At 38.5% G+C, this 9,790-nt stretch overlaps 1 long non-coding RNA gene across 1 annotated transcript; it reads right to left on the reverse strand.

The window, feature by feature from the left end:
* Positions 1-4,848: 4,848 nt before the first annotated feature.
* LOC149493256 (uncharacterized) lies at positions 4,849-6,921 on the reverse strand. Its single transcript, XR_016322819.1, has 3 exons — positions 6,750-6,921; positions 6,535-6,619; positions 4,849-5,128 (listed from the first exon to the last, which is right to left on the reverse strand). It is a non-coding gene; the product is annotated as an uncharacterized LOC149493256 (long non-coding RNA).
* Between the last annotated feature and the right edge of the window lie 2,869 nt (positions 6,922-9,790).

Raw genomic sequence — 9,790 nt, forward strand, 5'->3', positions numbered from 1 at the left:
GTTTAGGCCTGGACTAGCTTAAGTTAATAGCTAAATTAGGTTTAGCTTAGGGTATTTATATTATTTTGTAAGAGCTGCACGGCAGCCAACATCAAGATTAATCAAAACAAAACGTTTTTCTTTGTTCTTTCAAGAACAGACCGTGTTCTTCATCATTGTATGAACAGAACCAAATTAACCTTAGTAATTAAGATTGTGAGTTCTACAAGATTAATCGCGCTAAGAATTTCAGAGTTGTTTTCAAGAGTACTTGAAGGTAAGTTTCTGATTCTTGTTTTAAATTCCTTGCTTTCTCTCTTCAAGAGTACTTGAGGGTGTAAGGGATTGACTGGTACTTCCGTGATTGCATGCTTTCCGCTAGATTCTCCTTGTTGATTTGCAAGAGTACTTGTTAATTAGCTAAGGTCGCATTATCTAGTATCAGAGCACTGTGGTTGTGGATTTCAATCTATCCTAGGGTTAGGGACTTAAAAAAAAAAAAAAGAAAAAAAATTGTGAGAATTTAGCTGCAATTCGCATTGAAAAAAAAAAAAAAAAGAAATTGTCATTCATTTCTTACTTCAGAATTATATGCTAATCAACTATATTTTTCGTATCAAGCACTCAGAATTGATTTGTGACAACCCAAAATTGAGCACTAAAGTGATTTGACATTTTAGCATTGTTGTGGTTACAATTTTGTTCTTGGGAAAATTTTCTTGAATATTTGCTTTGATAATTAGATTAATTAGGTCCATAGTTAATTTCGCTTTGTAGTGAATTAACTTCATGAATCTTGTACAGAATTGTCTATTTGTTGATTCTTGTATTCTGTTATTTGTTTGTTTGGAACAATTAGAGCTGTAGTAGTTAGAAAATTTTGGATCCCGCACACTTAGGGAGAAGCACACCCGTGCCATCTTCTAGCACGCCCGTGCTAGCCCCTGGAAGTCTAGGCGATTCTACAGACTGGGAGAACCACGCCCGTGCTGCCCAATAGCACGCCTGTGCTAGCCTCTGGAAGTCCAAAACTTGCCCGTGCTAAACATAGCACACCCGTGCTAGCCTCTGGAAGTCCAAAACTTGCCCGTGCCAAACATAGCACGCCCGTGCTAGCCTCTAGAAGTCCAAAACTTGCCCGTGCCATTCCAGCACGCCCGTGCTTTGCCTCTTATCATTGCTAATTGCTTCTTCCTTCACTTTAGTTTATTAACTTCAAGCAATACGCCTTCTTGTCTTGTATTGCAATTCGAACATTGTGTTTTCTTGATAGAGTTTGCGCATTATTTGGTTATATTCTTTACTTTCCTAACTTTCTCTTGACTTTTGTAGCAACTTTGGGATTCCGAAGTGCAATTATTCAAGTGAAAAGAGTGGTAAAAGGCTGGAGTGAAACCCATATATAGAGAAAAGCCAAATAAAGAGAAAAACACGTGAGGGAGTGATACACTGACCATCTTCCTTTAGTTTGTTTGCTGTTTTATTTCAGGATGTCGGATTCATCTAGAGACAAGAATAACAGCCCTTTTAAAGTTGAAGATCCAAAACTACAATCCTTTCGAGATGCTTTCTCTGGAGAGATGGGATGAATCATTAGGCTTATGGAGAGCTTTAATGACAGACTAGAGCTTTAAGAACAAAAGACAGAGAAACATGATCCTAATGCCACAAGAAGGGGTGCAACCACTTCCAAAGAGCACTCTAGACAACCTTGGCATGAAGAGTATGATGAAGAGGATGATGATTGGCATCGAGAGCCTTTGTGGACAAGAGGAGGCCGAAACAACAGAGGAAGAGGAAGAGGGATTGGTAGAGTTTGTGTCTACAAAAATTATGCCTTCTCTGAGGAGGACGAAGCTGAGGCCGACACACCACTAGATGGTAACTTGGGTAACATCAAACTCAAGGTGCCACCTTTTAAAGGCCGGAATAACGCAGATGAATACTTGGAATGGGAGAGAAAGGTTGAGATGATCTTTCACTGCAACAGATACACTGAGGAGAAAAAGGTGAAGATTGCAGCCTTAGAGTTCCAAAACTATACTCTGTTTTGGTGGGACCAACTTAATTAGAGTAGAAGGAAAGTGGGTAGACGATCTATCAATAATTGGGAGGATATGAAGGAGGTAATGAGAAAACGTTTTCTTCTTGTTTATTATTTCAGGGAGTTGCAACAGAAACTTCATAGGCTCACTCAAGGAGCCAAATCAGTGGAAGACTACCATAAAGACATGGAGATGTGCATGGCTAGAGCACACATGGAGGAGGACGAGGAGATGACTATGGCTAGGTTCTTAGGGGGTCTTAACAAGGACATAGCTGATGCAATAGAGCTGTATAGGTATGATTCCATGGAGGAGATGCTGAATATGGCTATGAAGATAGAGAAGAAGAGAAAAGGGAAGAGCATTACCACAAATAGGGTTGCCAACAACAACAACAACTTTTGGAGTGCTAGATGGCCTAAAAGAGAGGAGAAAAATGAGTTTCAAGGCTCTACACAAAGGGGGGCAGATCTAGTGCCTAAGGCATTCACGCCTAATGCTCCACCTTATCAGAAGGGATCAAGCTCCAATACTCCTAGTAGAGACATCAAGTGTTTCAAGTGTCTTGGGAAGGGCCATATAGCTTCTCAATGCCCTAACAAGAGGGTAATAGTGATTCGGGATGGATACACCTCTTCTAAATCTGAGGATGAAGAAAACCCAATGCTGTCACTTGAGGACTGCAATGATGATGATGAGGTTGATGAAGAAGTTTTACAACCTGAGATGGGTCAGTTACTAGTTACCAGGCGCGTTCTCAGCATGCAAGTTCAAGAGGAGAACTTAGAACAAAGAGAGAATATCTTCCATACTAGATGCTTGGTACTTGACAAGGTATGCCTTTTGATTATTGAAAGTGGAAGTTGCACTAATGTAGCTAGTTTAAGCATGGTGCAGAAATTTGGTTTGATATGTGTACAACACCCACGACCATATAAACTTCAATGGCTAAATGATATGGGTTCTATGAGAGTAAACAAGTAAGTGAAGGTGCCATTCTCAATTGGGTGGTACAAGGATGATGTCACCTGTGATGTAGTACCTATGCTAGCTGGGCATATTCTTCTAGGTTGCCCATGGCAATTCGACAGGCAAGTCCAGCATGATGGGTACACCAACCGGTTCTCCCTTGCCTATTTGGGTAAACATATGGTTCTAGCTCCTTTGACACCAGAAGAGGTCTATCTAGACCAAAAGAGGATATTAGAAAGTGATGGGCAGAATTGTATTCAGGGGGAGGGAGAAAATAAAAATAAAGAAAAAGGGGAAAAGAGGCCAAGAGTGAAAAGAAATAATTAAATGGCCCATTGGTGAGTGAAAAAACAAGAGAGGAAAGGAAGAAACAAAACATGTATATGAGAGAGAGAGAGAGATCCGTTGCAGTGTCAGTGAGAGTAGGCCATTCTTAATGATTCGGTTTAAGGAAATCTTGCTTAATTTGAGTAACATTGACACTTCTTCTTTGCCTTCTAGTTTTGTTTCTTTGTTAAAGGAGTTTTCTGATGTGTTTCCTGATGAAATGCCTAGCGGACTGCCACCCTTAAGAGGCATTGAGCTTCAGATTGACTTCGTGCCTGGAGCTACAATTCCTAATAGGCCAGCTTATAGGAGCAACCCCATGGAGACTAAAGAGTTGCAGCGCCAGGTTGATGACCTGTTGTCTAAGGGATTTGGGAGGGAGAGTATAAGCCCATGAGCAGTTCCTGTATTACTTGTGCCTAAGAAGGACGGTTCTTGGAGGATGTGTGTTGACTACCAAGCTGTCAACAAAATCACAGTTAAGTATCGCCATCCAATTCCTGGGCTAGATGATATGTTAGATGAACTGCATACTTTTCGAAAATTGATTTAATGAGTGGATATCATCAAATTAGGATGAAATTAGGTGATGAATGGAAAACTGCCTTTAAGACTAAATATGGTTTATATGAGTGGATGGTTATGCCATTTGGTTTAACTAATGCACCTAGTACTTTCATGCAATTAATGAATCATGTTTTGCGTGCTTTTCTATGGTACGGATCAAGGGAGCCAGATGAAGGATCCTCTAGCTCTACTTGCTTGGCCAATCAAAAGAGCTCGTGCAACCAAGCTATGAGCAGCCTTGAATGCATTTGCTCAAGAACAAATCATATTGGAGCTTCAAGATCATAGTTATGTAAGATGTGAGATTGAACTTGAAGAAGCACCAAAGTTTGTTATGGTGCTTGAGGTGTGCAAAGAGGCTGCCCATTGATGCATTTTACATGTTCTATACTTAGGCAAATTTAGGAGGATGTTATTTCATTATGAGCTTAAGTATGGGTTGTGTAGGGCCTCTGGCCCATTTGTCCTGTTTTGTTTAAATTCTTTTAATAGACTTAATAATTAGTGTAAGGCTAGTTGGGCTTATTTTCCAGAGTTGGGCAAGCCCTAGATTAGTTTTTAAGTCATGCTTGTTTTAATTAGTTAGCTTGGGCTTTGTATTTAATTAAGCCCATTGGGCCATATTAGGTTTATGTAACACCCGTCGCCCGATCCCGAAAGACCCGACGGTGGATGCCACATTCGGTGCCGGAGGCACCATCCTAACCTACATATAAATCAAACAATCATATTATGAATTAGAAGTGACTTAGTATTCACAAGTTTTGCAAGTAATAGTATTCTATTTTGAAAATGATTTGGGAGAATCGTACAGAAAAACTGCAAGAGTTTCCCCTAAAAATAGAAGTTGCCAAACATATGAATACAAAGCACTCCCAAATTCAAACTCCAAACCCCATCAAACTCCAATAACAACACAATAGTACTTCTATAATTTCATAACTCCATAGTTCCTCAATAACATTATAATATTCATCACTTCAATACATTCATTTAAATATATCAACTTCTAATGTTCTAACCATTAAATAAGTCCAAGTTTATCTCTCAATATATATACACCAAAATAATTTACAATAACATGCTTAAGTTATAAATGAAATAATACAGTCTCCAAAAATGTAATACTTATACATGCCATAATTTTTAGTTACATAAAATACTAATCAACTACCAAAAGATCTCTTCAACTCTGATGCTACTCTTTAGGTCTTTAAGCAGCAAGCACAATCTCCAACCTGCGCGTGATAAAATCAACGCGCTGAGTATAAAACTCAGTGGTGCTCATAAAACACAACAAACCAATGTTGTGATGACAACATACTTAAAAACAATCATTTATATACATAAAATCATTAAATTTGAACATGCAGTACATATACACACCAACACATCATGCTTTAGAAATTCATTTGATATCATAAATAAGTTGTGGTAAATTAAGAGTTATTAACATAATGTGATCTCATTTATTTCACTTCCTTAAAAATATTGTATAAGGGCTCACATACACTTAGGAGAAAAAGAAGCAGATAAGTTTTCATAGCTTATTCATAATGGCCTTAGGTCGCCAAACTTTTCATAACATATAGAGCGCGTCCGCCCTAACATAAGACACCCACGTGCCTAGCATATGATCATAGCTTCTTATCATAATGGCATCAAATGCCGAGCATGCTCATCATACATAATAAAATCAAATCATGCATCAAATCCACACCAAGTATATTAGAGCCCAAAAACATTTCTCATAAAATTCATTTTCTTTAATCTTCTCATAATAAAAACTTAATTTAAACTTAAGTAATTCATAAAAATTCTCATACTTAAACAAAATGACTTAACATAGAAAATTTCCAGCATAAAAATAACATGGACCTTTGCTGTGTTTTTAAAACATAACCGGAGCTATGGGTCTCCAAATTAAATGAAATTAGAGTCGTTAGAAAGATAAGACAAAATACTACAAATGTTATGAAGGGATCACAGCCCAGATCAATATGGAAGATAACAAAACAAAGCTAGGAACACAGACTGACAGACCAGACCTGATTCAGCAGAACCAAGTCCATTGTTTCTTGAATTCCTACTAAACCCCACACTCAAATTAAACCAATCCAGAACGAGAGAATTCTCAAGACACAGGGAAACAACTTTTATGAAGAACTCATAACCTAATCCTGTCATTATAGTGGTCAAAATGGGCACTAAAGTCAGTGATGCATGTGGCCCGACACAAACAGAGTCAGTTTGGGTGTTTCAGCCATAAGTTGAGTTATATATCTCCAAATTGGACACAAGAGGATGGGTTGGAAAGCTAAGAGATATACCTACAACTTTTATGAAGGACTCAGACACAAATGGAAACTATAAAGGACCGAAAAAGGGTCCTAAATCTCTCTCAAAATCTCGTTTTTCCCAAATTCAGTTTACTTGAGCCATGAAAGGAACATGAACCACAAAGATACAAGGTAGAAATGTCTACCACAACATAAATACTCATCAAATATCATCCAAGAGCATGTAATGGCAACCAAAATTCAACAAACCAATCATTTCATACAAAATCTCAAAATATACACATAATAGCATAAAGGCACAAAATCAAAATTTGAGTAAGGTAAGTGTGTTTATGAACACTAACCTTCAAAACAAGCTTTAACAAGCTTTAATCAAAGCTTCTCAAGCCTTGGTCTTGCCTTTATCCTTATTAGAAGGCTCTCCACCCTCTACATGGAAGAAACTCAAAATCAAACAAAGAAAACAAAGAAAAGAAGTAATTGGAGCATGATTAAGCATGTATATGCTAAAAGACAACTCTAAATCCAAAAATAATTCACTTATCATAAAATCACTTACTTGACCCAAGTAGGAAAATCACCAAATTCCTTGAAATTAGTCACCAAAGATTACTTCTCTAGCTTCACTCTCTAAGATTTATGCCTTAAATCAAGTTGGATGGGTGTTTACTAAGTAGGAATTGAAGAAAATGAAGAAGAAGAAGAAGAAGAAGAAGAAGGAGAAGAAGGAAACGTGTATGGAAAAGAAGAAGGCAAAAGTTGGTGCTCAATAATTGATAGTTGCTTTATTAAAGCAACTAAGGGGGTATTTTGGTCTTTTCCCCAAATTGGAGGGTATTTTGGTCTTCTCTCCAAATATTCTCCAATTAAATTCCTTCAAAATATTATTTATCTCCACAAAAGTCTCTAATTTATTCCATAAAAATAATTCCTCAATTTTCCTCCATAAAAAAAAATAATTGCTCAAATTTCCTTACTTAATATAACACCATAATTCACTATTCACTAAGTATCTAAATTCTCCAAAAATATTCCTTACTTACTTTCTACCCATAAAAACCATGCATACATGCTCCAAAAATGTTAAATAAAATATAAAACATAAATAATAATTTTTCGGACCAAAAATAATACCAACTTTCGGACCGGTGGTACTATTGACAGACCGGTAAACTACTATTAAAACACAGGAAAAAAATGGGGCGTTACAATTCTCCCCCCCTTAAAGAATTTCGTCCTCGAAATTCACCTGAATTAAACAACTGAGGATGTTGTTGTCTCATAATCTCTTCACTTTCCCAGGTAGCTTCTTCGGTCTTATGGTTTCTCCAAAGAACCTTTACCAATGGAATTCTCTTATTTCTTAGTTCCTTAATTTCCCTAGCAAGTATCCTCACTGGCTCTTCCTCATAAGTTAAATCTGGCTCTATAGTCATAGATTCCACTGATATTACATGTGATGGGTCGGACCGATACCTCCTCAACATAGATACGTGGAAAACATTATGTATCCTATCCAGGTCTGGTGGTAAAGCTAGTCTATAGGCTAATGGACCCACACGCTCAATGATCTCATATGGACCAATGAACCTAGGACTAAGCTTACCCTTTCTTCCAAATCGCAATATCTTTTTCCACGGAGATACCTTAAGGAAAACCTTATCTCCCACTGCATACTCTATATCCTTCCTCTTCAAATCCGCATAAGATTTCTGACGATCTGAAGCTGCTTTCAATCTATCTCTGATAATTCTGACCTTTTCCTCTGTATCCCAAATCAAATCTGGACCTACATCTTGCCCTCACTCAATTCTGACCAACACAGTGGAGTCCTACATCTCCTACCATATAGTGCTTCAAAAGGGGCCATCTGAATACTCAACTGATAACTGTTATTGTAGGCAAATTCTACAAGTCGAATGTACTTCTCCCAACTGCCCTCAAACTCAATAGCACAAGCTCTTAACATATCCTCCAAAATCTGAATAACCCGCTTTGACTGACCATCTGTCTGAGGATGAAAAGCTGTGCTGAAATTCAGCTTAGTACCCAGGGCCTCATGTAGCTTCTTCCAAAATCTAGAAGTAAATCTCGGATCTCTATCTGAAATGATGGAAGAAGGAACCCCGTGTAATCTCACTATCTCATCTATATAAAGCTCTGCATATTGCTCCATGGTGAAGTCGGTCCTAACAGGAAGAAAGTGTGTTGACTTAGTTAATCTGTCAACTATTACCCATACAGCATGTAACATCCTTTTGAGTTGAGTCGGGTTGAACCAAACCTGGTTGGGGTAGAATGGATGATAAGTGGACTTATTTGCATGGAAAGTTTAGGACTTGTTTGCCTCCAAACATATAGCTTGGGTAGTAAGTTGTAGCCTTTGTATATTTGAAGTACCAATTAGAGAGTTTACACAGCCAAATCACTTCTTCTAGAGTCTACCCGTTCTTATCAGCTCACTTTCCCATTTTCATATTCTCTTCTTACTTTCCCTCCCGTTTCCTTGCAAGTTTCATGCACGTTAATCACTAAGTCCACTCCAAGTAAGTAGAATTCCTTGAAGTTATATGTTATTCACTCTTTAATTGAGTTATATTGGAGATGAGTTATGAGAATTCTTGTGTATAGGAGAAGAAAGTTCCAAGGTAGCAGAAAAGAGAAGTTAAAACAGAGCCCCAGCTTTGTGGCAAGACAGGTTTGATATCTCTTGTTATTTCCCATGTTCTTTGCATGAAAAATTATGTGGAGTGTTGCTCATGAGATGATATGTTGCTTGTTGTTGGGTGGAAGTACTGGAAATGATGTGAAAACAGGGGATGAATATATGAAGCGGAAACAGAGTTTGCTGGAAATGTTACCAGCAACTTCATCTTGATTTTGAACCCATATAATGATGGAATTAGGACTTGTCATAGAAGAGTTATTTGTTCCTTTCCGTGTTAGCTTTACATGGGCTTTTGAATCATTCAATTTGAAGTTGTATATTGAGAGTTATGGCCAAAAGAACACAGACTGCACAATCTGGAATCACGTCGCGCGCTCGCGCATACTGGAAAGCAAGTCGCGCTCGCGATTTCCTATTGCGCGCTCGCGACTTGAGTCAGGTAGCTCTCTGACTCTCAATTGCACAACTCGCGCTCGCGAGGATCACATGCGCGGTCGCGACTTTGGCCAAAAACTCTCTGACTCTCAAATGGCACAACTCGCGCTCGCGACTTTCACATGCGCGGTCGCGAGTTTGGCCAGAAGCTCTCTGACTCTCAGTGTGCGCATCTCGCGCTCGCGAATCACACAAGCGCGCTCGCGACTTGTGCTGCGCGGTCGCGACTTCAGCCAGAAACACACTGACTCTCAGGGTGCACAAGTCGCGCTCGCGACTTTCACATACGCGGTCGCGACTTGTGCTGTGACCCTCTTTTGCCTTTCATTTGCTATGTAATCACATTCCTTTGCTCAACATGCATGCATCCAATCATTTTACAACAAAAATACAACATAAGAACATGGATTAAAACAACATACAAGCATTCATATGGTGTGAAATCAAATCAATATGATGAACTATGACGTTGTGGAACCATTTATGTGCTATTGTGT

Source organism: Jatropha curcas, chromosome 10 (genome assembly GCF_041381405.1).
Source record: "Jatropha curcas cultivar XTBG-Jc1 chromosome 10, XTBG_Jcur_1.0, whole genome shotgun sequence".
Taxonomy (NCBI): Eukaryota; Viridiplantae; Streptophyta; class Magnoliopsida; order Malpighiales; family Euphorbiaceae; genus Jatropha; species Jatropha curcas.